This window comes from Globicephala melas, chromosome 9, assembly GCF_963455315.2.
Source record: "Globicephala melas chromosome 9, mGloMel1.2, whole genome shotgun sequence".
In the NCBI taxonomy this organism is placed as follows: domain Eukaryota; kingdom Metazoa; phylum Chordata; class Mammalia; order Artiodactyla; family Delphinidae; genus Globicephala; species Globicephala melas.
This window is the reverse complement of record NC_083322.1, coordinates 40,365,692-40,389,801: the sequence shown is the minus strand read 5'-3', so window position 1 is coordinate 40,389,801 and position 24,110 is coordinate 40,365,692. Positions and strand designations below refer to the sequence as shown.

The window sequence follows — 24,110 nt, the reverse complement described above, 5'->3', positions numbered from 1 at the left end:
ACAAAGCACTGAGCTGATCTCCCTGTGCTATGTGGCTGCTTCCCACTAGCTATCTGTTTTACATTTGGTAGTGTATATATGTCCAAGCCACTCTCTCACTTCATCCCAGCTTACCCTTCCCCCTCCCCGTGTCCTCAAGTCCATTCTCTACATCTCTAAGAGTTTTATAGTGTCTGGCCTTACAATTAGGTCTTTAATCCATTTTGAGTTTATTTTTGTGTATGGTGTTAGGGGGTGTTCAAATTTCATTTTTTTACATGTAGCTTTCCAGTTTTCCCAGCACCACTTATTGAAGAGGCTGCCTTTTCTCCATTGTATATTCTTGCCTCCTTTATCAAAGATAAGGTGACCATAGGTGCGTGGGTTTATCTCTGGGCTTTCTATCCTGTTCCATTGATCTATATTTCTGTTTTTTCTGCCAGTACCACACTGTCTGGATTACTGTAGCTTTGTAGTATAGTCTGAAGTCAGGGAGCCTGATTCTTCCATCTCCATTTGTCTTTCTCAAGATTGCTTTTGCTATTAGGGGTCTTCTGTGTTTCCATACAAATTGTGAAATTTTTTGTTCTAGTTCTGTGAGAAATGCCATTGGTAGTTTGATAGGGATTGCACTGAATCTGTAGATTGCTTTGGGTAGCAGAGTCATTTTCACAGTGTTGTTTCTTCCAATCCAAGTACACGGTATATCTCTCCATCTGTTTGTATCATCTTTAATTTCTTTCATCAGTGTCTTATGGTTTTCTGCATACAGGTCTTTTGTCTCCTTAGGTAGGTTTATTCCTAGGTATTTTATTCTTTTTGCTGCAATGGTAAATGGGTGTGTTTCCTTAATTTCTCTTTCAGATTTTTCATCGTTAGTGTATAGGAATGCAAGAGATTTCTGTGCATTAATTTTGTATCCTGCTACTTTACCAAATTCCTTGATTAGCTCTAGTAGTTTTCTGGTAGCATCTTTAGGAAGTATAGTATCAAGTCATCTGCAAACAGTGACAGCTTTACTTCTTCTTTTCCAATTTGGATTCCTTTTATTTCTTTTTCTTCTCTGATTGCTGTGGCTAAAAATTCCAAAACTATGGTGAATAATAGTAGTGAGAGTGGGCAACCTTGTCTTGTTCCTGATCTTAGAGGAAATGCTTTCAGTTTTTCACCATTGATGCTTGTTGTGGGTTTGTCATATATGGCCTTTATTATGTTGAGGTAATTCCCTCTATGCCTACTTTTTGGAGAGTTTTGATCATAAATGGGTGTTGAATTTTGTCAAAAGTTTTCCTGCATCTATTGAGATGATCATATGGTTTTTATCCTTCAATTTGCTAATATGGGTTATCACATTCATTGATTTGCAAATATTGAAGAATCCTTGCATTCCTGGGATAAACCCCACTTGATCATGGTGTATGATCATTTTAATGTGCTGTTGGATTCTGTTTGCTAGTATTTTGTTGAGGATTTTTGCATCTATGTTCATCAGTGATATTGGTCTGTTGCTTTTTTTTTGTGTGTGTGTGTGTGTGAGACATCTTGCCTGGTTTTGGTATCAGGGTGATGGTGGCTTTGTAGAATGAATTTGGGAGTGTTTCTCCCTCTGCAATTTTTTGGAAGAGTTTGAGAAGGATCACTGTTAGCTCTTCTCTGAATGTTTGATACAATTCACCTGTGAAGCTATCTGGTCCTGGACTTTTGTTTCTTGGAAGATTTTTAATTACAGTTTCAATTTCAGTGCTTGTGACTGGTCTGTTTATATTTTCTATTTCTTCCTGGGTCAGTCTTGGAAGGTTGTGCTTTTCTAAGAATTTGTCCATTCCTTCCAGGTTGTCATTTTATTGGCATATAGTTGCTTGTAGTAATCTCTCATGATCCTTTGTATTTCCCCTGTGTCAGTTGTTACTTCTCCTTTTTCATTTCTAATTTTACTGATTTGAGTCTTTTCCCTTTTTTTCTTGATGAGTCTGGCTAATGGTTTATCAATTTTGTTTATCTTCTCAAAGAACCAGCTTTTAGTTTTATTGATCTTTGCTATTTTTCCCTTCATTTCTTTTTCATTTATTTCTGATCTGATCTTTATGATTTCTTTCCTTCTGCTAAATTTGGGGATATTTTGTTCTTCTTTCTCTAATTGCTTAAGGCATAAGGTTAGGTTGTTTATTTGAGATGTTTCTTGTTTCTTGAGGTAGATTGTATTGCTATAAATTTCCTTCTTAGAACTGCTTTTGCTGCATCCCATAGGTTTTGGGTCGTCATGTTTTCCTTGTTATTTGTTTCTAGGTATTTTTTGATATCCTCTTTGATTTTTTCAGTGATCTCTTGGTTATTAAGTAGTGTGTTGTTTAGCTTCCATGTGTTTGTACTTCTTACAGATTTTTTCCTGTAATTGATATCTAGTCTCATAGTGTTGTGGTCGGAAAAGGTACTTGATACGATTTCAATTTTCTTAAATTTACCAAGGCTTGATCTGTGACCCAACATCTGATCTATCCTGGAGAATGTTCCATGAGCACTTGAGAAGAAAGTGCATTCCGTTTTCGGATGGAATGTCCTATAACTATCTATTAAGTCCATTTTGTTTAATGTGTCACTTAAAGCTTGTGTTTCCTTATTTATTTTCATTTTGGATATCCTGTCCATTGGTGAAAGTGGGGTGTTAAAGTCCCCTACTATGATTGTGTTACTGTCCATTTCCCCTTTTATGGCTGTTAGCATTTGCCTTATGTATTGAGGTGCTCCTATGTTGGGTGCATAAATATTTACAATTGTTATATCTTGTTCTTGGATTGATCCCTTGATCATTATGTAGTGTTCCTTTTTGTCTCTAGTAACAGTCTTTATTTTAAAGTCTATTTTGTCTGATATGAGAATTGCTACTCCAGCTTTCTTTTGATTTCCATTTGCATGGAATATCTTTTTCCATCCCCTCACTTTCAGTGTGTATGTGTTGCTAGGTCTGAAGTGGGTCTCTTGTAGATAGCATATGTACAGGTCTTGTTCTTGGATCCATTCAGCCATCTATGTGTTTTGGTTGTAGCATTTAATCCATTAACATTCAAGGTAATTTTCAATATGTATGTTCCTATTATCATTTTCTAAATTGTTTTGGGTTTGTTATTTTAGGTCTTTTCCTTCTCTTGTGTTTCCTGCCTAGAGATGTTCCTTTAGCATTTGTTGTAGAGCTGGTTTGGTGGTGCTGAATTCTCTTAGCTTTTGCTTGCCTGTAAAGGTTTTAATTTCTGCGTCGAATCTGAATGAAACCCTTGCGGGGTAGATCTTGGTAATCTTTGTTGTAGGTTTTTTTCTTTCATCACTTTAAATATGTCCTGCCACACCCTTCTGGCTTTCAGAGTTTCTGCTGAAAGATCAGCTGTTAACCTTATGGGGATTCCCTTTTATGTTATTTGTTGCTTTTCCCTTGCTGCTTTTAATATTTTTTCTTTGTATGTAATTTTTGATAGTTTGATTAATATGTGTCTTGGCGTGTTTCTCCTTGGATTTATCCTGTATGGGACTCACTGCGCTTCCTGGACTTGATGGACTATATCCTTTCCATGTTAGGGAAGTTTTGAAGTATAATCTCTTCAAATACTTTCTCAGTCCCTTTCTTTTTCTCTTCTTCTTCCAGGACCCCTATAATTTGAATGCTGGTGCGTTTTGTGTTGTCTCAGATGTCTCTGAGACTGTCCTCAATTCTTTTCATTCTTTTTTCTTTATTCTGCTCTGCAGTAGCTATTTCCACTATTTTATCTTCCAGGTCACTTATCTGTTCTTCTGCCTCAGTTATTCTGCTATTAATTCCTTCTAGAGAATTTTTAATTTCATTTATTGTGATGTTCATCATTGTTTGTTTGCTCTTTAGTTCTTCTAGGTCCTTGTTAAATGTTTCTTGTATTTTCTCCCTTCTATTTCTGAGATTTTGGATATGTTTACTATCATTACTCTGAATTTTTTTTCAGGTAGACTGACTATTTCCTCTTCATTTGTTTGGCCTGGTGGTTTTTACCTTGCTCCTTCATCTGCTGTGTATTTCTCTGTCTTCTCATTTTGCTTAACTTACTGTGTTTGGGGTCTCCTTTTCACAAGCTGCAGGTTCATAGTTCCCATTGTTTTTGGTGTCTGCCCCAGTGGTTCAGTGGGTTGTGTAGGCTTTCTGGTGGAGGGGACTCGTGCCTGTGTTCTGGGGGATGAGGCTGGATCTTGTCTTTCTGGTGGGCAGGACCATGTCTGGTGGTGTGTTTTGGTTTGTCTGTGAGCTTACTATGATTTTAGGCAGCTTCTCTGCTAATGGGTAGGGTTGTGTTCCTGTCTTGCTAGTTGTTTGGCATGGGGTGTCCAGCACTGGAGCTTGCTGGTCGTTGAGTGGAGCTGGGTCTTAGCGTTGAGACGGAGATCTCTGGGAGAGCTCTCGCCGATTGATATTACGAGGGGCCAGGAGGTCTCTGGTGGACCAATGTCCTGAACTTGGCTCTCCCACCTCAGAGGCTCAGGCCTGACACCTGGCCGGAGCACCAAGACCCTGGCAGCCACACGGCTGTTGTGTAGGAGACATGGGGCAGGTCCTCCAGGCTGGCCGAATGATGTCACTGCTGGATGGTGGGCAGGTAGCTGTCCTGTTCAGGGATGGTCTTGGTCAGGCCCACAGATACACGATAATGCTAAGCTGCAGCTCTTCCTGCTAGTGTTGGAGGGTCTCCTGCAGAGGTGGGAGGCAGCTGTGGTTCACCGCAGGGACAAGGACACTGGCAGCAGAAGTTCTGGGAAATACTCTTTGGGAAGCGCCATCCCAGTGTCCACCATTAGCCCCTGCAAAGGCCAGAACTATATTTTAAATTCTCAGTCCCACTACCTATTATTTCATTCTCCCTCTAAATGGTCTTGAGCTTTTATTTGAAAGCACCTGTATTTAGGCAGAATATATATAAGTTACCTCAAAGCCATTTAGGAAGTTAAGGGGATAAAAATGTGAAGAGTTTAATCATAAGTGGGTAATAATAAATAATTAAACCAAGATTAAAAGTAAATTTAAAATAAAATGAGAAATACAGAATTTCCATCATGGTATAGTAGATGCTCCATCAACAAGCTTCCTTAACTTTGACCTCTCTGTCTGCCACAGCCCCCAGCTCCCCCATAATCCTGTTGGGCTCCAGGTGCCTGCCTGTCAGACATGCCTTGAATACCCTTGCTTCAGGGCTTTCAGGAGCTTTCTTTGCCTGAAACACTTTCAAGCTCTGGATGTGGCCACTCTTTCCCAGCATTCTAGTTCCTTACCTGACTCTTCTTCCTATGTTAGCCCTCATCATAGGACCCCTCCCTTCATCCATCATTCTTTACTTTCTTCATATCACCTCCTGGTTACCTGGCCATCTCCCTCACTATCTCCCTGAGAGCAGACGCTTGGTCCTTCCTGTTCACTGTTGCATCCCCAATGCCTAGAAGAGGGCCTGGCTTATAACATCACTGAAAAAAATATTTATCCCAATAAAGAATGAATGAATAATTAAAGGCATTTCCCCCCTCTAGGTTATAAAGAAGAAACCTTGTCTTTCTCCCAGAAGACTGCTTTCAAACTTGGCTATGGGGAGATGTGAGGGATGCGCTGGAAAAAAGGCTCAGTTGGGGAGGGGATCTCTGAGATGTCCAACCTCGTTTCCATCACAGAGCTGTACTTCCATGTGCTTTATAACTAGGGGTCCACTCTGTTTAGAATAAATGTTCTGTGGCTAACATAAAATGTGAAAAGGAATAATCAACATAAATAATAAGCCTGCAAAAGAATCCTGTCTCTAGTTAGTACCGAAAATTGGAATCGAGTTGCTATAAAAAACATAATCCTTATCACTATATGGTGCAGTGTAAAGATGGCAGTGGAAAGGTTCAAACGCTACTGAAACCCATTCAAAACATCATTTCCTCTGCATTACCTAGCAGATCATTAACATCTCTTTAAAGCATCGCATTTGCCTGTATGATATGACCTTAGTTGGAACCAAGCATATCTCCCCACATGAGGAGTGCTGGGCTATTAAATATGTACTGCTAGATAGAATGCTTCCATCTTCATGTCTTGATTCCCCCATACTGCCTGTGTTAGTATTTCATTTTTTTTTCTTACAGAATGCCTTCAAAGAAGAGCTCTGAAGAAAAATGAATACAGTTCATTTATTTTTCAACTCTGCCAAATCATCTCAGTCAGGCAATAAAAAGGAAAATAGGAAAGTGCTTGGTGTAATAGAGCCATATTTTTTCTGCAGCTCCTCCATTAATTCTCAGGACCTCTGGCTGCCTTCCTTTCAGAATGTAACCCCATTCAAATCTTACATTTTCTTGCCTATTTGCAGCCGTTATTTATTACAGAAGTCATGCCACAATGGCATTCTGCCAACATGAGTTTTAATGTCACTTTTATATGACCTAACTGTATACCTTAGAAACCACTTGTGAAATGGGAATGAGACCTGAATCGATGGGTCAGCTCAAATGTTATTTATACTTGGAATCCTTTGTTTAGCAGTGAGTACTAGGACCACAGGTTTTTCAGGTGGGACTCCTGAAAACTCGATCCACATACGCCACTCCTCAAATAATGCCATTTCACATGATGAGAATACTCCTTCCCGAAGCAGAGGCAGCAATGGACACTGCCTGTCTGTGGTTCCTCAGCAAGAAGGCTCTTTCCTCTCTTAATCAATAATGATGACAAACCTATTCTCTAAAACTTTACATGCAGATGATAAACGATTTGGGTAATGTGTTGATATTAATATGAACAGCCTCCTCTTCCCTGCAACTACTATTAACATCAATGAATCGAATTAAAGTGCCATTTGACAATTCTGAACAAGGAAGTGGTGAAAAGGGATCACCAAAGACTACAGAGAAATAATGAAAAGAAACTCCGACCATGAAACAGATGATTTTATGAAAGGGACCAGAGCAGAAACACCAGTTAGAATAAGGGCCAGTTTTATTTAAGAGACCCATTAAAAAATCTGGAAAACATGATAAGCAGCATGTTGATGAAATCAGCAGGCTGTTCTGAATGGGCTGGCAATCTAGAAAATGGAGAGAGAAATCTAAGGTGTGGAGGATGTTTAGAAATATGAACGGAGAATAATGAAGCAACAATGCCCAAGTACAACTGGCTTGTCTGTAATTTATACTCCCGTATATGCGCAGGTAGTATAAGGAAGAAAAGTAGCAGCAAGGGTTCTCGCAAGTGCTCATTGTAGAAAATTAATACAAACACCTCTGGCTCCTACGCTTTTTGGAAATTAATACTAAGTTAGTTTATAAGAATTTCTTCTCACATTGCCCATCTTTTCTAAATCATACAGAGATATATAACCTAGGTCAATAGACGCAAACTTTAATTATTTGGGCTGCTTGTTAGAAGAGTGATATATATTCTGAGCCACCCTTCTGATGTGGAGCCCAGCAATGTGTTTTCATTAACAACCGCCTCCGTTAACACAGGCTGGCGTGGCTTTCAGCCCTGGCTCTTGGGTAAGCCATTTTAGGAGATTTGTTAAATTGCCACTAGGGGGAGTGTTTGCCAAATTTTGTGCTTCTGGTAAAGGGAGGGTGCTGATTGCTTCCAAAAGCTCAGACTTACAGAAAGAAAGGATAAAGGGGCAAAACAAGGAAAAGGAGTCAGTGTTCCTGGGTGAGTAAGAGGTATTTTTAGTAGAGATTTAAATATCTGGCAAGGAACAGATGACTTCCTAGGAATTAATGATAAAAGGCCCATGATGGAAGCACTGGGACACCAAAGACCTCAGCATTTGGAGAGAGAGCATGTACTAGCTAGAACCTTCTCCCTCCATCTTTCATTTATTCCCCCTTCAAGGAAATGGAAAGTACACACACTACCCAGTGAACATTAGAGTCCGTGGCATCCTCAGTCTTGATATGCCATGCATACATGCTTTTTGTGTCACCTGTGCACTAACTGAGCATTATCCAGTATAGTAGCATTTTGCCACCCATCAAATTCATTAATAATGTTTTAGTCACCTAATGCCTGTTTTCACCTTATTTTCAATGATAAGTTTTTAAATTCATGTTTCCTCTATATTTTCTTTGATAAAATTGTCAATGGTTGTTAGTTACTTAATAGAAGTAGTTCTTGGATTTACTCACTGTTTCTATTATTTCTCTATTTTCTAGTTTATTATATCTTTCCTCTTGCCCTTTCTTTGCTCTTTTGTTGTTGTTTTCTAATGTAGGTCCTTAGTTCATTTATTTTCATTCTTTCTATAAAAATAATGATTTTTAGGGCTATAAATATACCATTTGAGGACAGCTTTGGCTGTATCTTGTAAGTTTTGGCATGCCATGTTCTCACTGTCACCACTTTCTAAATAGCTTTTAATAGTAGCTTTTATTTCCTCTTTGACTCAATAGTTATTTAGAAGCCTGTTACTTTCAGAATTTATTAAGAACATTTGGCCATGTGACATTTTTTTTAAAAGTTGCATGGATACTTGAAAAGAAGGCATACATTCAGTGTAAGGTGCCAATTCAATATGTACCTATTGGTTGACAATTATGTTTTTAAAATCTATATATTTTATTTGAAACAATATAGTAATAATGCAATGATGTTTTATAACAGCTATATTTTTGTCCATTCTTTTTTCCTTAACTTTTCCTTTTTCTTTTGATGATACTGATATGTTGTGAATAAAGATTCAGGACTTTTTATTATTTTAGTTTGAACATTTTATCTATGAAATGATTCTTTGTCCCATTTGATGATTTTAGGCTTAATTTCTTCTTTGATGTCCATATTGCTATTCCAATTTTCTTTCTCTCCAACTTGTGTGCTATATTTTTCCTTCAAAATTTTTGTCTGTCATTTATTTAGGTGATTATTTTGTGAGTAGAACATGGTTATATATTGTTTTTTAATCCAATTTAAGATTTTTATCTTTTCTCAGGAAGTTTAACTTAGTATGTATATGGCCAAGATGGGTGGCATTTGTCATCCTTTCATTTCCTCTCTAGCTCTAGGCTTTAACTTGGTGCACATCAGAATCACCTGAGTAAGTTGTTGTTGTTGGTGGTGGGGTGTGTGTGTTGTTTTTAAACACACTTAATTAAGCCCCACTTGCAATTCTGGTTTATAAAGTTAAGGTGATCCAGGGGCTGGGTCTCTCAATTTTTAAAAGAATCAATAGGTGATTATAATGTGCACCAAGGAATGAGAACCACTGCTTTAAATATTTCCAAAACAAACTCAAAATTACATTTCTCCCATAATTAAATTCAAGAGTAAACACACTTTCCTATATTGATAATATTGTAAAATGTTTTGATTTTTACTAATATTTTATTAAGATTTATATTTTTTAAGAATTCACTTTGATGATTAAATTAAAATAAATATAAAAGTCAGTGTATACTTACAGCAAAAATGAGTAAAGAAGAACATCATATTAAAAATAAAAGTCCTCTTCTGGGTTCCCCAATCTCATCCTCCAGCATTAACCATTCTTGACATTGTCTTATTCATTTTCCAGACTTTCCTTACATATATGCACACACACACATACATTCATACACCTAACATACACACATAGACACACATACCAGGGATCATATGCTGTGTATTGTCCTCCTACCTTCTTTGTTCACTGAGAAATGTTTCTTGGTCATTTTTCCTGTCAAATATAGGTCATTCTGTGTAATTAACTCATATTATCATAATTTATTTAGACAGATGCCACTTGGGTATCACACACAATAACTTGGTTTAGGGAAGCCCACGCAAGTGTAGAGTGCAGTGCTCTTCACCATGGGACATTTTTCCAAACATACTAGTGACAGAATGGTGGCCTAGTACTGTCCTCTTGAAGCTCTCAATTTTGTTATTAACTAGATAATACTGTTCAATATGTTTACTATCTTGTAAGCTTTTCACTCTTTACTAAGATCCCTGAGAGCAAAGTCTAGACTGTGTTCTCTTTGGATTCCTCCCATTTACCAAACACAGCACTAGGCACTTAGTATTCACTTGATAAATGTTTTGTTGAATCAATGAATATTGATGACAATGCAAAACCATCACACTACTCTTCTGAAATAAGAGCTAAACCATTTCTTATTTTCTGTTTTCTCAAATGCAAGAACAAAAACCAAAACCCAGTGACTTAGGTATGTGGTTATTCAATGTCAGAGCTGGTCACTCTGTCTAGAATCCCTTCACCAGAACTCTGCCTTGTGGAATCAGGACAAAGCAGTGGTCACTCAGAAGAGTACAGAGGCACAGTGCAAGGCTGTCCATGTGATGAGTCGTCGAGGGAGAAGCCAACAGAGCTGAACACCAGGATGGCCACACCATTCCAGCTGTCACTACCAAGGGGATGGTCCCACCCCACGGAGAAGCTCCCTGCAACTACTGAGGACTTGCTGGGGAGGCTGTCTATGATTTTATAGTGTGAGAATAATTTCAACTGAAGGGAGCTTGAAAAGAATTAGCTGCAGAGGTCTTCTTTAGCAAAGAATGAAAGGGCTAAAGATTTTGAGTTTCACCAAACACTATCTAAGAGGATATGATTATTATCTACAAGTACTTAGCAAGCCTTCGCACCAAGATGAGGTATGAACTGTGTAAGGTGCCTTCTAGAGGTATGAGAAAGGCTTGGCAGGTAGTAGTAATTAAAATACATTGAGAAAAATTGCATTTCATCTGGGGATCTAGGAAAGTCTCCCTTATCTGTTACGCAGGAGTCCCAAAGGATATGCTTAAATCATTTAAAGTCAAACTGGGCCAGTTATTTGAGGACATAAGAGAAGAAATCATTTTAAATGGGAGGGTGTTAAGAAGGGAGGAGATAGCTAGTTTAATTAGTCACATTTTTCCTATTGCTTTGAAGGGTTATAAACACCTCACTTTCAAATCTAGCTGGGAAAGACATCATCGAGATTCTAGTGACTCAGAAAAGCAATAACATCGAGAGATCTAAGTAAGCTTGGCATGACTTACCCACCGAATTTACTTTAAAATGTGTTTGGTCAGCTGTGCTTGGCTTTTGTGACTAGCTGTGTTTGTCCAAAGGCTAATTAGCTGGAAGGGTAAAAAGATCAGTGAGCTAATCCATAATCTTGAGTGACTGATGAAATCTACCTGCCAACTGGTACCAGAGCAGATACTTTTTCTTTAAAGGATTAATAAGGCATGCTGGCTATTCTCAAATATTAGCCTTTCCAAGAATAAGACAGGATAAAACAAGAAAAGATGATCAGAGATTTTTTTCAAAAACCCCCTTCAAACACGTATATGGTAATTTCACAAATGAAACTTCTAGAATTCCAGAGGAACATGCGGGTAGTTCTTGCTAGGTGATTCATGGGTCTGGGGTGGTCTTAGGCAAAAGCTGTTCTTCTGGTTCCCAGTAATGAACACTTCACTGTTGAGTACTTACTATGTGCCAAGCACTAAGAGTTTTACCTGTTATTAACTCAGTTGATTCTTACAATAACCTATCAAGGCAGGTACTATTATTCTTCTATTTAACAAGTGAAGCTATTTGGGCCCCAGGTCACATGGCTGGTAGGATTTAAAACCCAAAATCGCTGGCTCCAGAGTTTTTGATCTTAAATGCTCTGCTGAACTGTTCTAAGGGAAAGGAAGGAGACTAGGGGCCAGGGATAAAGTCTTCCTGGTTCCAGTCCTCCATCCTTAGATGTATTCTGATAACAGCCTGTATCTTCTCCCTGTGTCTTTTCACATTGCATGTCTTACCTCAGTGCATGTCTTACCTCAGTGCATGTCTTACCTCAATGCATGTCTTACCTCTGTACCCACATTTCCCCTTTTTTTAGGGACACCAGTCTTCTTGGATTAGGGACCATTCTAATGACCTCATTTTAACTTGATTAGCTCTGTAAAGACCCTGTCTCCACATAAGGTCACATTCTGAGGTGCTGATGGTTAAGACCAGCATATCTTTCTTGGAGGAGGACACAATTCAACCCCTAACATGTATCAAGGTTGCTAGGCAGGTTTAAACATCCACTTGTCTGGTACACCCCAGAGTCAGTGCAGCTGGAGCACAGCACAGGCTCCCATCAAGTCTACAGGTACATCCTGAAAAGCCCAGCCATCTACATTCTCAAAGGGCACTGCCGGCTGATAGAAGGGCCAACAGGGACGCTTGAAGGATTTTCTGATCTGTAGGACTGAGCCCAGATGTTTAAGAAATCACTCTTTGGCACTGTCCTATTAGAGTCCCACATTTCCATCAGCTAGCCCTCGAGGATGTGGGAGAACAGCTTGATGGAGGGGTGAGGTACACACTTGGGGCTCAATTTGCCCCATGAGAAGGAAACAAGCTCCCATTCATCACAGGATGGCCTTGAACTATGGAAAGTCACATCCCTGATCTGTACTCTAGGGCAGTGGTCTCCTAACTCTCTATTTTTAAAAATCTACATACCCTCTTACACATTTTTAAATTGACTTTGAAATTTTTTTTATCAAACTTAAAATAGTTGCAAAGAATATAATTTTCAGTGTATTACAATATTGATATTTAAAAAATAAAATGATTGCATCACTTTTTGTGTGTGTGTGTGGTACGCAGGCCCTCTCACTGTTGTGGCCTCTCCCGTTGCGGAGCACAGGCTCCGGACGCGCAGGCTCAGCGGCCATGGCTCACGGGCCCAGCCGCTCCGCGGCATGTGGGATCTTCCCAGACCAGGGCACGAACCCGCATCCCCTGCATCGGCAGGCTGACTCTCAACCACTGCGCCACCAGGGAAGCCCTTGCATCACTTTTAAAAATGCATCCTTGGATATACATACAAGAGTGATTTGATACCCATAATTGCTCATTTAAACATACATGAACAAACTCTTCTTAATAGTTGGAAATTTTACATCCTTATTTTTCTCCTCTAATACAAGTCAGCAAACTTTTAATATAAAAGGCCAAATATTATTTTAGGCCTTCCAAGCAGTATCTGTCATCCCTAATCAACATTGCTGTTGTAGCATGAGAGCAGTCACAGACAGTATATAGACAAACAGGCATTGCTGTATTCCAATCAAATTCCATTCCACAGACAGTATATAGACAAACAGGCATTGCTGTACTCCAATCAAATTCCATTTACAAGAATAGGCCATTGGAGTCACTTTTGCCAACCTCTGTCCTAGAACTCAAATTCCCATTCTGCTTCCCATTTCCCCCATTCTATCTTGATTCTACTCATATGGAATTTTATCATAATAGAATTTTATGCTAAAATGTCAGCTCTTAATCATGCTACCATACTTCTATGAAACATAAACATAAACATATATATATATATATATATATCTTGGAAGTCATATGCACACGCACGCGCACACACACACACACACACACACAGACACACGCCTGGGAGTCAGACAGACCTGGATTTGAACAGCACTCTGCCACTTACTAGATGGGTCATAAGCTAACTCTTCTACATCTCTGTTTCCTTATGTGTAAAAGGAGATATAAGGTCTTTTAACATTGGTCTTACCACTGTACTGAAACTATGTTAGGAAAAAGGATAGATACTGAGAATCAGCACTAAAAGTTCCCTGATTCCCTACTTCCATTCATCCTTTGAGTATATGGGGATGCACTTTTTGGTAAAAACTTGTATACTGATAGACCATGGCATGTGGCAATTTAGAAATAATAGTTACACTAGAAATATTTTTTAAAGGTTTGGGAAATTCCATCATAAGGACCTATGCATATGCAAAGTGCCTAGCACAGAGAGGGCACAATTCATATACCCACCAGACAGTGTTTCTGACATTGCTCTGGCCTTGACGCAAGTGACTGGGAGTGAGCTTATGAAGGACAATCAACCAGGGATGGGAGAGAGAGACAGATCACCACACACAGTTAGTGTGATTATTGTATAGTTACCTACAGTGCTCAGAGTTTTGGCTAAGAGATTTTCCTGTCCACTGCTATTTATACCTCTACCCAGGTGACATGGAATTGCCACAGTTCTCAATCACCATAGTTGCATTCTTTGTCCTTTGATAATTCTAACAGTTCAGAAACCTTTGGTAAAGTGAAAAACAGTTGGTTCATCCAAATTTCACCTTGTAAGTTGCTTTGCAAAACTAAGATAGTGTACAGTTCTTGAGTTTGCTCTTATAGTTCAGATTTTCTTCTGTGTTCATTTCCAACTCTGTGCCAGCAAGGCCGAAAAGGAGGCTGGGAGGAGGCATGGCAGAAGATAAGGGCAGTAATTGGTCAATTTGTTTTCATCAATTTCTTTCAAATTGTTTTCAAACAGCTCTTACAAAGCCCCAATTTTTGAAAGTGGATATTTATTCTTTATGGAACTGGGCATGGAAATAAATGCATAAGTGAATGCATGAATGAATTAATGAATATATAAATAACTAGTCTGTTGGAAATGTTTCTTATCATAGCCTCTGTATTCTGGGCAGTTCCAACACCAAAGACTGCCTGAAAAATAAAGCTCTGTGCAGGTTAATTCATAGATCTTCAGAGATTATCTATGTTCATTGATAATACCAAGGCCTAGAACTTACACGCAGTAGGCATTCAGCAAGTATTGGTTGTTGAATAAACTGAGAGAGCAAGGAAATGTGGTTGTTGGCCCTTGTTAACAGAAATGTATTAGCAAGTCAATGAATTTCCCTGAACCTCCCTTTCTTTACCTGTAATAAGGTAACTGCATGCTGCTGCCCTCCTCTCCTTGCCCACAGGACCACTGAGCCCAGATGTGGAGCCCTGGGCAGCCACCACCAGTGCACCCAAGCTGTCACTAGATGAAATTTATTTGCTGCCCCAGGACTCAGGTTTCCTCAAGATCTAGGATGTTATGGGATTTCAGTAAAAAGAGCACCACCGTTACAAAGGAAGAAATCACTTCTTCTCCTCTCTTGACAGAATATGTAATTCAGGGGGTGTGAAGCGCCTGGCTGGCGACAGTGGCGGTGGGGAGGGGAGGGGAAGAAAGCGATCAAGAAGTGGCTGAGAACGTGCATATAGAAGAACCCCAAATATGAATGCTTTTCAAAGCTTTTATTGTGTTTTCAAGAAGGACAGAGCTGGTGCTATATGGCTAAGGTTTGGCTATCCAGAAAGATTTACAGGCCATCTGCAGAGCCCAAGAACATCTTGACTTACAAATGTAAAAGCCACTAATTATTTATGGCAGTTCACAGCCTCCCTGAATGCCACAGGCATCTGCCTAGAAGCATAATATCATTTGATCTTGACTGGCTTCCAAAGTCAGGAAAGTATACATCACCATCCTGGAGCTTCTGGTACTCTGCCTCCAGAAACATCTCCCCAATTATCCCTCCTCAAAAAACAAGGCTGAGTTGTTAGGAGATACTAGATTGAAATAATAATAGTAATACCTTATGTTACAATCCACAAAGCACATGGAATATGTTAATTCATTTGTCCTCTAGACATTTCTATATGTCAATTTAGTGTAGATAATATCTATATTTTATCCATGAAGAAAAGAAATACTAAAGACTGGAGAGGTAACATGGAAAGACCTAAACCTTGCTAGTGGCTAGGCTGGGACTTTTATCTCAGGCTTCTGGTTCTAAGTGAAGTGCTCTCTTCTCTCTGGGTGGCCTCCAGTGCTAGCAGGAGTTGGGTAGTCTCTGAGGATTTAGGAGCATGATTTGAGAGCAGCCAGCATGCACCCTGGTTGTCCAATTAGAGAATCTTCCATAGCCAAAGAGCTGAGCTAGACATTCTATGAGATATGAAAAATAAATGGCTTCTACCCAAGGAACGTAATCATACTATTTTCTCATTACATAGTGCATTATGGCATACTAATCACTCATATAGACATCACTCTAATTTTCATTCAACAGCCCTGTGAGATATGTACCTTTACCTCCATTCTTACAGATAAGGAAAACTAGGGTTCAGAGAGGTTCAGCAGGCATCTACACAGTCCTTGGGAAATTTAGGGTGGACAGGGATTGCCCATAAGGTGATCTTTGCAAATCCTGTTGGGTCTAATTTGCAAAGGCATTTGAACCTGGCTCACGGAATCTAGAATGGGGGCTTTGCCCCTTGACCTCCACCCCTCTCTAAAGCTGGAAGGGGATGGCCCTGCTATCACTATTGTGGGTACCAGAACGAGTGTCAATGGACAATACTAACATAACACCTCCAGAACCCGAGTCTCAGATTAAAGCCTTAAATGTTGAGGAGTCTAGGTCTAGGTGCAGTACCAGTGTTGGTGGCTTTTAGACATTTCCTGCCTTGATATCACTCTTTGTAAATAATAAAGCTTCTGAAATGCAGATTTCACATTGCTGGCCCCTTAGACATGAGTGGGTTCTACCTTACCTGCTGGGACCTATGGACTGGCTGGCTCTAGTTAGAAACGATTTGCCCCAAGAGGCCCTGACTGCATGAAAGCCATTAGCTGATGGGTGCTTCATTCCAACTAGGCAACTGGATGTTAGAATTGCCCCAGATGCTATCTCGAACGTTCAGCTAGAAGAATTCCAACCAAGTCAGAATGAAATTTTATTTCATTATGTTCCAGGTCTGGGAATGATGCCAGTGAACTGCTCTCCTTGACAGGTCTCTCATCACTTATAGCTCAAAGGAAGAGAAAAGTGAGCTCCCCAAGTGCAGGCTGCAGCTCTCCTTGTCAGATGGCAACACCTCCATGGAACAGCTGAGCAAGGGGATGAGTAAAGAACTGTCATTCCCTTATCGCTGGAACCCTGCATACTGATGATAATTCCCTGTACGTTCCTTTCCAAAGTCTTGCACAAGGCACAGAGCTGAGGAAAGGACCTAAGAGAGGGACGAAAAAAATCATTTCCAGCTGTAAGCCAATTCTGATCACTTATCAGTGGCTGGCTTAGAGCAGTGTTAAGAAGGATCCCAAGGCTCTATCTGGGTATAGTGGGAAAGACTGCTATGATCAATGGAGCATGGGCCATGGAGGATAGATTGTTTCGAAGCTTGACATATACAAGACTTTGGAAGTCACCAAGTCTAAACTACTCTTTACCCATGTGAAGATGCTGAGGAGCATAAAGGGTTAAGTGACTTGTAAATTTCATTCTTAAACTAGAGACAACAATCCAAGACTACTGTTCTGTCATCTATGCCAATAATTTTCTAGTTCTGTATTTCTAGAAATATCACAGCTTGCTTGAAATAAGCCAGAAAATTAGGGAACTTCAAAATCCTGTGATAATGCAAAGACAATTATTGTAATGATAATTTTACTTATGTAACATACAGCTAGTTCCCAGTGTCTCTGCAATCACTGAAATCCCACAGCACTTCTTTCTGCTCCTGATTGATTGAGTGTAGTAGCCGTTGGCTTGGCCAAATATCAGCAGATTCACAAAGCAAGTCATCTGGCTCTTAAGACTCAACCCTGCCTATGGTTTAACCTACTTGGTTTGCCACTGTTGCCTCAGAAACAAAGATGAAGTCATGCCATGAAAAGAAAGAAGTTGCAAAGGAGCCACACAATTTAACCCAACAGACGTTTGTTGAGTGCTAAAGTGCACGAGGCATTCTCCTTGGCAATTCTGTCCAACATGCTAGAAATGGATAGAGTTGGACTAGAAGGCGTCCCTGATACTAGGGATGGTATTGAACGCTATGGATATTTTTCCTTTCTCAGTGTTGTGTGCTACTTCTAAAACAGCTCTTTAGGAATGGAAAGTTCAAGAGCACCAAACTTGGAGTGAGCTTTATCCTTCCACTTGCAGATTGGGCTGAAATTGCAGGTCATCTTTAGGAGGCTGGGACTGGATGCCTCTAAGGAGGCTTTGCAGCATGTTACTGCAGAGGTTGATTCTGTGTTCATGGTTGCTTTCATACTAAAAAAAGAAAACTTTAGATAAGGATGTTATCTGATGTTGAAGGTAAAGACTTTAAGACCAAATTAATTGGAAGAACTATTCAGTCAATAATTTCTAGTTAAACAAAATTTGTAGAACTGAATAAGATGACATCAATTAAATCGTCCCTTAGCCTCAATTTATACTTGTCTTCATAGAGAATTAACTGTTTGAAGCAGATTTACCTTCTTATTCTGGTTTGCTTAGCTTATTACTAAAATGAAACCCACGTTCCCTAAACATACTGAGTTGAAGGAGGTAGTTCCAAAGCACAGAGAGTGGCAAGGCCAAGATATCTGAGGACTGAGAAATGCCACAGATGGTGTGTTGACTTTCTGTAATGGGAAATGGCACACCTTTTAATTCCCCCATGCGAAACAGTGCAATGGAGAAACCAAGATTTAGCCACATGCTGGGTTTGACACATGCAATGGTTAAAGGCAAAGGTAAACACATCTGTGAATACTACTGTTCTATTTGTCTCTTTGTTACCAGGGCAAGTCTGCCAGGTATCTACTGGAGATAAAAGAGAGGAAGGTGCCACGGAGTGATGAGGAAGTGAGGAAAGTAACTGGCCTAGTTTAAGAGGAGAGTTAGGGTCCAGACCTGCACTGTCTGGTAGAGTAGCCACTAACCATACATGGCCATGGGAACCTTGAAACATGTGGTTAGCGTGACTGTGCAATTAAGCTTTTTTGTTTGTTCTGCTTTACTGTTTGTTTTTGAAGTTTTAAATTTTATTTAATTTTAGCTAATTTAAGTTTTAAAATGGATACTTCAGTTACTGGAAAACTTTTAAAGAACAATTTCCATTCCTGAATCTACTTTTGTAACTGTAAATCTTGTGAAATCTAAATATAGATTTCCTGTGAAAATTCAGTATCCAAATCGTGTTGTGCTGTAAGTGTAAAATATATATCAGATTTCAAAGACTTAACATGAAAAACTGAATATAAATATTTTGTTAATAATTTCATAGTTGCATACTGAAAGGATAATATTTTGGACATACTGGGTTAAAGAATATGTATTATTAGAATGAATAGACCTGGGGTTTTTGTTTTTGTTTTACTTTTTTAATGTGACTACTAAAAAAATTGAAATTACATACATAATTTGCATTGTATTCCCACTGGACAGTGCTGGTCTAGAAAGAGATCTGCCATATTGTCCCTGTAGGACATTATTTATTGAACAGTTATTTAAATTGTCTTCTACACATATGCATAATTGGTGTAATAATAGAAACTACATAACATTAGGCATGCATAACAAATAACCCATGTTTTTAAAAGCTGTTACTAAGACCCCTACTGATTCCTTTTCCATATAGCAGTGTGGGCTGGCTTATATGCTCTGGTCTTTCATTTCTTTATATGTCAATTCGGGAATTTTGAGATCAATAGTTTTTATTTTTCCTTCTAGTAGCCTAACCTTCCCTTTCATTTTTCATTAGTAAGTCTTCAGTGGGGATTGCCAGTTTATAAAACAGACAGAAATGGAGATGCTCTGGTTAAAGTGGGAGTTGAAGACCTACCACCCCCAACCACATAACCCCTGTCCCCTCAATGACCCCAACTCTGGGGTGCATATTTTGAAATCTATGTCACTCGATTTCCAGGCCTAACCTGAGTCTTCGGTTGCTCCATCTTTTTATGTCCACTATTACTATTTGGAATCTCTTTCTGAGCTGGGATCATCACTCCTGTTTACAAGGTCTTCAGAAAGCACAGTAGCCCTGGTAATCCCCACAGCCATTGCGAGACATGAAACCCCTTAACTGGCTGCCCTGTTGTTCTGGTCTGTCATGACCCTCACCATTGCTATGGCAACTGCAAACCATTCCCGGCAAATGCAAGCAAAGGGCAGCCATGAAACTGGCGACCTTCCACCTCTCACAGATGGCCCAGGAGGAGCTGGTCTCATATAGAAACTGACCCAGTTCACACCAGTCAAATAAACACTCTGCAGAATGAGGTGGCACGTCACACAGGAACACAAGGGGGCGAACAAATGCAACACTTTGGTGACAGGTTTTTACTTAGTTCAAAATTTTTTTCTTAAATGGCATTATTAATAATTCAACCAACCACCCCAAAGTGCCTTTCTAATTTGACTTTAATTATTGCAATGACTGTTTCGCTCAACGCCCTGTGCCTTGACTCCACTAGTCAGACTGATAGCCTAGGAGACCTCCTTCCCTACCCACTCAGACTCCACCCATCCATGAATGCAGCAAACAAGTAGATCAACTGTGTGAGCACACCAAGCACCTGCCAGCTTCTAGCTGGATAAACGTAAACAAGTTCTTTAAATTTTTGGTGACTCCATTTCCTCATCTAGGAAATAAGGAGTACAAGTAGTGCTGTTGGGCTGTTATAAAGATTCAATGAGTTATTACACCTACATAAAATGTATTGAACAGTGCCTGGCACACAGCTAATGCTCGAGGCAGGTTAGCTATTCCTGTTGAGACTGATTTTATTTCAACTGCTGGGAGAACTGAGGAATCCTATGATTCCAGCTCTCAGTGCTGAATTTCAGGGATTAGATTCAATGTATTTATATTCACTTTGACTTATACTGGGAAACTCTGATGGTCACTTGAAAATCTAAGGGAATTCGCTTTTCTTTGTCTTTACATTTATCTTTCTAATATGTCCCACATCTTGCAAATGCCAGGAAGAGGCAGTGGGAAGAAGCCTTCTCTCCCAGGAACAAATAGAACAGTTACAAGCATATGCAGTTAATTCTGGTCCCTGAAAGAGCATTTTCATTTCAAGTCCCATAACTCCAGCTTCACCAACCCTCCAAGTTCAGGAGTGAGAAAACCACCGTGATCTAGAATCATTTCCAAAACTTCTTAACTCAGACTTTAAGTGACAATGTCCAGGACCTCATTCAGGTACTGAAGCCACTGCTTAAGGCAGCAGCTAAATGAGATAGGGCTGTGGCCGTATTCGGTGGACCGATTTGCAAAAAGGAGATAATGAACTTGAGAGTACAATAAATTCTTGGCTAGTCACGCAGGGCAGAGATCTTACTTGACCCTGAAATGGGCTGTCACTGAAGTATTATGTGATTAGGCATAAATGTATTTTCTTAAGGCCAGGGGAGAGTTTCATAGCTTTCAAATTCTTAGACTTCCATGATCCCAAAATAGGCTAATTAACTACTCTTAATTTTTTTTTTTTTTTTACATTTTGACTGCTTCCATAAAAGGCTGTTTCTTCTCTCATTCTTGCCAACAGGTGCCAGCACTTCACTCATGTCAAGTGACACTAGTGGGGGAGAGAAGAGACCAAGAGGATGGAAGGTCATTCTAATGAGATGACTGTCACTTAACGCACAGCCACTAGAAAACAGACTTCCTCCAAATTGTGCCTGTGTTGAGGTGTACTGAGGAGTGAGATGCAGCAGGGAGAGATGCTCACGCTTGCCTCCCATCAAGTGGAATTCTCAATCCAGCACACCATCTTGAGCTTCTTGGGATCACAGGACAGCCTACATTTCTAGAGACGTTTCAGCTAACAAACAGGATACTGACTTAGTCTGGTCAGGTTTCCCCCGTGTTGTGTGCAGTCACCCAGAGTTGGGAAACACTTCTTCTCCTCCGGAGAGTCAACCCCATCTCTTTACTGGTCACAGAAGTAGAAGGTCTCTCCTAAACACCCAATCACCCTCACCCTGCTTTCGAGTCTTCCACAGGCAAAACATTCCTAGCTCTTTTGTTTCTTTACCCGTTCATCACAGAGCTCGTTTAGGACACAGCAATTTCCATTGTAGAGCCATGTGAAGACCCGCAACACTATTCTGTCAATAGGACGTTGTTTCACAGGATGAGCCAGTAAGATTTTCCATATATGACTCTTTCACGTGCATATATTTATGAACCAGACGATAATGTTTTTTTTTCTCTATTCTCTCTGTTATTTGAACCCAAGTGGACTGTAAATAGAAGACATCAAGTGTGCTGTCAGCCTCCCAGGCACATAACATAGGAAATCACAAAATCAGCAGACAGAGACGCTGGGGAGAGAGAGGTTCTTAGGCAGAGCTGGAAGCCCCAAGTTCAGCCGCCACTCTCTGCACCCAAACCAAAAGCAATGCCTCTCCTCTTCTCGTTTGGAAGGGTTATAGTTCCTCTAAAATCCTACATTTGAGTGTAGTCCTTGAGTTCTGTCTTGCCACATATATTTTTAAGTTTTCAGCTAGGAGGGTCCCTGAAGGAAAAGAGTTTCTCCTTTCACACGCTGCCCCCCCCATTGCCTGTTTATAGCACTGCTTTCTTATTCTTCCTTCTTCTACCGAACAAAATTGAAAATTTCATCACCAGTGTCAGAAAGTTAAACCCCAGGGAGCAGAGCAATAGCCCAGAGCATCCCTTCCCTGGCAAAGAGCCAATCCTTGAATACAACTTTGCAAACCCTCTCTGGTTTAAAAGGATGCAAAACAGAGTCATTTAGAAGCATGGTTTTTGACAGCTAGAATCTCTCTGACTGTACTCTAACTCTTTCTGCAAATAATTTTTTAAAAAGAGAGAGGACATATTTCAATTTGGAGACTGGTTTCACAAAAGAAGAAAGGGACACGACCTAGCTCAGTTGCACCGTTCCCGAGCAGAGCACGGCAGCACACCCAGAAGAGATGCTTCTTTCTGTGGCTGAGGGTCTGAAGAAGTGTTTGACAGACCATTGTAATAACATCTCCCTTCACAATGCAAACACCAGCAACACAGTCAAGCAGCTCACAGCTCAGCTCCGTTCCTGCACCTTTCTCCCTCTTCCCAGCAATGCACAGGGTTGACTCTTATAAATTTAGTTTTAAAAGCATCTTCTTTTGAAATGGATCAGTGCCCAGGGAGATAATGCAAAACTCCACTCTTCACACCGATCCTAACTAGACAAACCGATGTCCCAGTATAATACACAGTCAACTACAAATCCGGTCATAACCAAGCAGTGCATGCAGCCTTTGGAAGACAGACGCTCACACATCACGGGAACCCCAGAATGCTTGTTCTTCCATGTGCTTGCTCCAATTCACAGTTTTCTCGGCAGACAATAGGACAAAGCTACATTTTAGCTCAGGCTGCTAATACCAGCAGACAGATGTGTACGACTGAGGTTTACTCACCGAGCTCCCGTAAGTCCATCTTTCCCAACTACAAATACTGCTTCTAAGCTGCTGTTGCCACCAAATGACTTAAAGTCGACCCCCAGAAGAACAATGTGCTGGAATATCAGATGGTTCCTGAGTAAGCTTATTCACGAAACAGGTTTCCAGTTGAGCCATGTGAATGGAGACCCGCCGCACACCTTTGAATGGTATACACTTCAAGTCCAGAAGAATAAGCATGTAGCTTTGCTTATGTTTATGGAGCTGGAGCCCAGGGGTGCTCTGATTGGCAGGAATCGCAGAAAGATCAGCCAATCAAAGGGAGCCTCCATTTCAGGGAAACTCCTGCTCATTTATTTAGCATCTTCGGAGATCATTGGCTTTTCTAGGAAGAGCTTTTCTCTTATAGTATCACAAGAGAAAACAATAACTTCATTTAATTTTAGTGCCCTATGCTCTTTCATCAATAAAGAGACAGCTCCTTTTCTTGGTACTACTCAATACTCTCCCCTTATAAGGAACTAAAAACAAAAGAAAAAGAGGAGGAAGAAGAAGAAGAAAGAGCTGGTGGTGGGCTGGAGATGGTTCATATTCATCAGCCTCCACCTTGTTGGGAGAAAGGAGGGGGGAGCTCCGGGCTCAATAATTACTGATTCTGTTGCCATGGAAACAGACTGGCTGCAGCGAGTTGGATTCATGTAGAACATCTGCTGCCAGACCCATAATCAACTGCAATCTCATCTCTCCTCCCTACTTTTATTTGATTGTGAGTTTGCTTTCTCCCTCCTCTTCTTCACATACAGTTTTTGTCCAGAAATGTCATGTAACAGCCTCACTCTGTACACATAGCACACGCATGCCAGGGGTGCTCACATACCCATAAATGCCTTCATGCAAGAGTGAATCCCAGCAGGGTTCCCACGGGAGGATCCATTCTCTGATTCCTACTCAGGACGTAAACAAACACACACAGCTCCTCCCGTGCCTCCACCTCTAATTAAAATTTACTGTAAGTCACCTAAAGAATTAGTGCAGTAGCTTTTAAAATATTTGTCATCTAACAGCCCTAAAAGCCCTCAAATAGAAGTTTGCAATGGCATTTCTCGGAGGGCACTGCGGCGAT

At 40.2% G+C, this 24,110-nt stretch overlaps 1 protein-coding gene across 5 annotated transcripts in view; it reads right to left on the bottom strand.

The window, feature by feature from the left end:
* ELMO1 (engulfment and cell motility 1) overlaps positions 1 to 24,110 on the bottom strand; it is a 550,105-nt gene that overhangs the window by 118,992 nt on the left and 407,003 nt on the right. Inside the window, exon 1 of one of the 5 annotated variants that reach the window (XM_060305404.1) lies at positions 23,006 to 23,270. The exons of the other annotated variants lie outside the window; for them this stretch is intronic. The gene's annotated coding sequence lies outside the window, so the exon portion shown is untranslated. Of the gene's footprint in view, positions 1 to 23,005; positions 23,271 to 24,110 lie in introns of those variants that run through there. 5 annotated transcript variants of the gene reach the window in all.